Source organism: Nomascus leucogenys, chromosome 11, assembly GCF_006542625.1.
Source record: "Nomascus leucogenys isolate Asia chromosome 11, Asia_NLE_v1, whole genome shotgun sequence".
Lineage (NCBI taxonomy): Eukaryota > Metazoa > Chordata > Mammalia > Primates > Hylobatidae > Nomascus > Nomascus leucogenys.
The window spans coordinates 53,377,080-53,382,843 of record NC_044391.1 but is presented as its reverse complement, the minus strand read 5'-3'; the positions used below and the strand labels follow the sequence as shown (position 1 = coordinate 53,382,843).

At 52.3% G+C, this 5,764-nt stretch overlaps 1 long non-coding RNA gene across 2 annotated transcripts; it reads left to right on the top strand.

Moving 5' to 3' along the window:
• Window positions 1-334: 334 nt before the first annotated feature.
• On the top strand, window positions 335-5,060 carry LOC115837340. 2 transcript variants are annotated; one of them, XR_004032398.1, is made up of 2 exons: window positions 335-507; window positions 3,863-5,060. It is a non-coding gene; the product is annotated as an uncharacterized LOC115837340 (long non-coding RNA). The 2 variants fall into 2 exon arrangements; XR_004032399.1 differs by lacking the exon at window positions 335-507 and adding an exon at window positions 2,439-2,557.
• The last annotated feature ends 704 nt before the right edge of the window (window positions 5,061-5,764 follow it).

Sequence of the window (5,764 nt, the reverse complement as noted above, 5' to 3'; positions counted from 1 at the left end):
TAGAACACCATTTCGACTGCAGCAGGAATGCTGATCAGTGATGTGCCATGCCTATAGAGGAGTAAAGAAAAGAAAAAGGAAAGAAAGAGCAAAAAGGAAAAAGAAAACAGGAACATTTTGGGGTGGATTTCTTGACTGTCAGGGGTACCAGATGTAAGGGGGCGGTGGTGGCGGGTGGATAGGAAGAAAGTGTTACATAGAAAACAAAATGCTGTGCTTTATCATTCCAGGGGCGGGCTGGCATCTATCCTGGAGGTAGATGCCTCTGTTTTGAGGATTATGCTATGATGAACCCTGATAGGGAAGCGCTCTGGTGAGAACAATGAGACTTTCTGGGCATGCGGAAGGCAAGACAAATTGTTTTGCAAGATGAATCCCCAGGAACTTGGAGTTTGGGTAGAGGGGTCTAGAATAGAAGAGGAAGGCTGGAGAGAAGATGGTTTAAGTTGGGACTTAGGCGACAGTGAGAAGTTTTCTGAGGTGGGAGATGGTTGGTGAACTTTCAAGGTAATGTCTATTCGTAGATTCTCATTTGCTTACTGTCATTTCCTCTCTATGACCCCTAACCTTGAGTAAAAGTCTGCTGCCGTGTGAGTTGGGGGTGGCTGGGGCAATGCGGGGATGGGGCTAAGCAAAGGGTGATAAAGAGGGGATGGGAGAGGAGAGCAGCTGCGGGAGGAGAGGTGCAGATAGAGGGTGAGAGGTGGGAAGCAGGGAATCCCCGCCAGAGGTCACCAGAGGAAGCACAAACCATCTGAGAATCTTGGCACCCAGAAGGTGGGGGGTTGTGGCAAGATTTGAGAGGGACTGCAAGCTTGGGGGGACACAATGATGGAGTCCCTACACTTAGGGGAATGGGGCTGGGGGTCACTGCTTGGATATTACAGGGCAGGCACGCCAGTTAGCCTGAAGGAAGGAGTGGATGGATTTCTCTTCTTGGAGACCTTTGGCAACATTTGGACAAGGCACAGCCTGGGTAATGAGGAAGTCCCTGCAACACAGCTCACTGCCTCCAAGATTTCCAGATCCACAGAGAAGAGGCCTGTGTTTCTCAAAACAGAGATGGAGGTAGAGCCAAAGCCAAGCCCAGAACATGTCTCGAGCTTTCAAAACACCTTCTCTTTAAAATCATCTGAAAGCAGAGATATATGGCAGTGGACTATCTCTGATGGAGACTTATACCTTTTATTTATTTATTTATTTATTTATTTATTTATTTATTTATTTATTTTTAAGACAGAGTCTTGCTCTGTTGCCCAGGCTGGAGTGCAGGGGCGCGATCTCGGCTCAGTGCAACCTCCGCCTCTCAGGTTCAAGTGACTCTCCTGCTTCAGCCTCCTGAGTAGCTGGGACTATAGGATGTGCCACCATGCCTGGCTAATTTTTGTATTTTTAGTAGAGACAGGGTTTCACCATGTTGGCCAGGCTGGTCTTGAACTCCTGTCCTCAATTGATCTGCCTGCCTCGGCTTCCCAAAGTGCTGGCATTACAGGCATGAGCCACTGTGCCTGGCCAACATAAGCTTTTTGTACCTCCCAGACATAGCAGGAACCCAGTGAGAAGGCCGGGCTGCTCCCACCCAGAGACCCTGGAAGAGCGTGGCATGGAAAATGGGCCGTGCATCGTGTTGCCGGGAATGCTTGGTGATTCTCTGGCCAGGTCCTGGGCTGAGTGTGGGCCGGGGATGGAGCCCTGCCTGGAATCAGTGATGCATCCTGAAATCTCTGGACCAGCTTGCATGGTGACGGAGACCACGGTGAGCCTGGCCGAGGACATTTCCCTCTGGTCCTCTCCAGCCTTGGCCCCGAGAACCAAGGCTCTAGGCTCATCTGGCTAGATGGATCCTGTTTTTGGCCCAGCCTAGCAACCCTTTGTTACTTGGGACTTGGGGAAAAAGGCCTGGCTTGGCTCACACTTGAGGAGGTTTGCCAAATGTGTTACTTACCACTAAAAAGCTTGTAAACCTGGGGTGCAGGATGCCGTGGGGGCCTGGGCTGGCCCGAGGATGTGCTGTTTAGAAGTTCCAGAAGTTCCCTGCTGGCTGGGAGGGAAGAATGTCCCTGCAGAGTCAGAGGCGAGCCTGCCCTGGGCCTGGGCCAGCTTTCCCTCTCGCGGGCCCCTCGCTCTGGGGGAGCTGTGTGTTCCCTTCTACTCAGGCAGCTTGGGAAAGACCAGAGGCCCTTTCAGGGAAGGGAGAAAAAGGGAAACAGGCCTGAAATGACTGTCGTGAAAGCCCACTTCTGAGCTTCAGCCCAGAGCACAAATGCATTTTCTTCTCAGTTATGAGAATGTGGAGAGTTCCAAGAGGTTGTTCAGGGGAAATATAGAGCCTCAGAGCTCTGGTACTAGGAGGACCTTAAAGACCAGTTAGGACAGCCCCCTCATTTTACTGGAAGGCTAATTTGAAACAGAATGGAATTTGGCAGGGGCTGGGATGCCTTTTTTCTTCGGAGGCTTCATTTCCTGAAAGAGACAGTGTCCGTGATGAGCTGATTTCACTAATTCACTCATTGCATTTTTAAAAAGTGCAGCGGTCCAGATCTGGCTTCTTTTGAAGGTAACAGAGTTTGTGGCTTCCAGGGTGTTTTCAGCTTGGGGTCATAATTTCTGTTTGTTCATTAAAAATATTTGTTCACCGCAGGCTTACTGCCAGGTCTTCCTATGCACAGCATCAGGCCGTGCTTGTGAATGGCTGAGGGAAGCTGGAAATAGGCGAAATCAGGAAAATACTGGAATAGGGCAGGGGCTGGTGTGGTCTAGGAGGGTTAGAAGGCGGAGGCTGGCAGACTTGTGATTAAGAGTGGTGTTTGGGCACCCTCAATGAGGAGGCCTCATAGCTATGGAAGAGACCAAGAGACCCTGGGTAGACATCTGTGCAGGGCCTAGGGGCTTAGGACCTCCTGTGGATACAGCTGAGCTGCATCTGGGAGGTCTCTGAGGTGGACAGGCCCCTGGTGGCACAGGAAGCTTCAGAAACAGGAGACTTGCACTGGGGCATCCAGGCATATCAGAAAAAGATCTAAAAAAAAAAAAAAAAAAAAAGAGAGAGAGACAGAAAGCAGGTGGGACACAGTGAAGTGGGGCCTGAATTAATTATAAATGTTGGTGGCTATATCCTTTTTTGGGAGGGGCCCAGGAGGCTGCCAACTTTGATCTCATTTTCTGGACAGGCATTTAGGTTACCTCTTCTATCCACTACCCAATCACCAGAGAGTTAGTGCCTTCTGACAGAAGCAGCTCTTGGCAGAACACACGAGACATAAGCAGCTGGGGCTGGGGGCAACACCTGCTAGGGGTGGGCTGGGAAGGAGACAGACATATGCTGGTGCAGGAGAGGAAAGTCTATCATAGCCTCCTGTCCTGGGAGGCAGAGTGGAAGGGCACGCGGCAGGGTTCAGGGAGGGACCATCTCTGTCTCATTCATGTGGTAGCCCCGGCGCCTAGCTCGGTGCCAGGCACACCCTAAATAACAAAATCACTAAATAACAGAATGAGTGAAGTTAGCATATGCCTGAACACACAGAGTGCCATCCTCTTGAATCGTTATGTTAACCTATATTTTTCTTCTCCAGGATTTATGGAATAATCAGGAATCTGCCTACCGTGAGCTTTCCGCTTTAGAAAGGTTTTCTCATTGCTGGTGTGACAGAGTGCACTGAAGCTCTGTTCCTCCAATGATCTCAGCATAAAGACCCTCCATCTGACAGAGAAAGGATGGGTGGGAGGAGGGTCAGGAGGACCTCCCAGGGCCCAGCTGGCTGTGCAGGATGCAGAGGGTGGGCTGGAACAGAGGCTGAGGGCAGAGGTCAGGGTGAGAGGAGGCATTAGCAGCTTTGTTAATTGCATCGTGTCTTTCCTCCAGGTGACAACACTAGGCCTATACCTCATCCCCAGCAGGTGACCAATGGAGGAAAATAAAACAGAACTTCAACATGCTCTCTGACGAACTTGAACCCCTGGTACTGGTTGCTCTGAGAAGCCACGGGTTTCCTTCCTTGGACAATTTCAGAGCCCATCATTATGGTTTATGGAAAGGAAGTGGCACTGAGAGAGATCCTTGCTTCTCCTGGCAGCTCTTCTCCCTTGAGAAAGCTCCTCAACTTCTCCTGAGCTTGGTTTCAGAAGTGATTGTTCATCCTCTCCCACTGGGAGTCCTTCTGGGATGGGCTCCGTATATTCCTCCAGCCGCAGGGGGATGGGTGAGGACCTTTTCAGGTCATTCAGGAGATCCTCCAGTTTCTCAGGATGATCTAAGCATCTCCCTTTCCTTTAGAAGCTGTCAGAGCTAACTCAGCGTGGGTGTGGGCTCCTCGCAGCTACACCACCTCCCCTCCAATATTTAAAAGCTCTTTGCTGGTTCTTAGGGTCTCCTAATCACAGGTCTTTTTTCTGGGCTCTGCCTGAAAGGCCACATCCGTTTTTTCCCTGAAACCTAGCTAGGTCCTCTGGGCTAAACACCACCGCCCCTCAGCTCTAGAAATGGCTGATTTTCATTACGCCCTTTGCCAACCAGATTATTTCTTAAATTGCTCTCCCCCCTGCTGGGTGTTCTGGGACACAGACGCCAGTGTGCGGGGTCCCTGGCTTTCCTTTCTCCCTGAGCAGCTGGAGCAGAGCCTCAGTTTCTCCACCGCACACCCTGGCCTGAGGGCAGCAGCCGACCCAGTCGAGGGAGTGGGCCTCGTGCGCCCTCGGAGGCCCAAGACCGCGGGGCCCCCACCGAGGACCCCCTGAAACGCAGCCCGCCGCGAGGCAGCGTGGGGACCAAGCTGCCGCGCCCCAGAGCCCGCTGCCGCCTGTCCCCGCGTCTGAGGTCCACAAGGAAGAGCTGCGGGAATGCACGCCCGGGGAAGAGGCTTTGTGAACCGAGGCTCGGCGCACCCCCCGCCCGCGCCCCTCATGGGCGGCCGGGCCCAGCCCGCCGCCCGGGCCCCTCTGGGAAGGGCTTGGAGGCGACGCGGGGAGGGGGTCGGGGGAGGAGGGAGCGTTCCTGCAAATCACATGATTTTCCCGCTTATATAAATCACAGCTTGTTTTTCTCAACCGGCTGCAGACTTAAAGGTGCAGTGTCTTCTTTCTCTCCCAAGGGCAGAGGTTCCCTAGGGTGCTTTTGACGACCCCTGAGCTGGGCTGGAGTGGTTTCACCAAGGAGGGGTCAGGGTTCAGGGTTCAGGAACCCCCCCACCCCATCCCCCATCCCCGGGATGTTTCCTTTTAGCTCGGGACCAGGGAGGGGCATGGAAATCCGGTCGCCAAATCAGCAGGCAGAGCCGAGCTGGGGCGGCCTCCAGCGCCTCGCCTCGGTCAGCGATCACTCTGGAGACCAGCGATCCCCGTGGGGGACCCTGAGCTGAGGGGTTGCAATGAAATTGGCCTGTGGCAGATTTGCGGTGGCCAAGAGCAGACTTCTAAGGGTGATGCTTACTGTTCTGACCAGCCCTGGTTATTTGTTTGAGGCTAAGTTATGTGGGAAGAAAAACGAGCTCAACACATGTATCCAGCACCTATCATCTACCTATTAGGCACTGTAGGGAGAAACCAAGACCTTTTAGACAGTCGTCACCTTCAAGTGGTTTATAGGATTTAGGTGATGAGATACGTAGATATAGACATAGAGGCAGACATGAGATATAGAGATTAAATAGCACTAGTCAGTTTCAATGCCTGTTCCAGGCTAAACAGAAGAGCGTTACAAGGCTGTGCATAATTACTTGCTTGATCAACAGTACAGATAATGAGTCCTTCAGGCCTTGGGAGGAGGGCT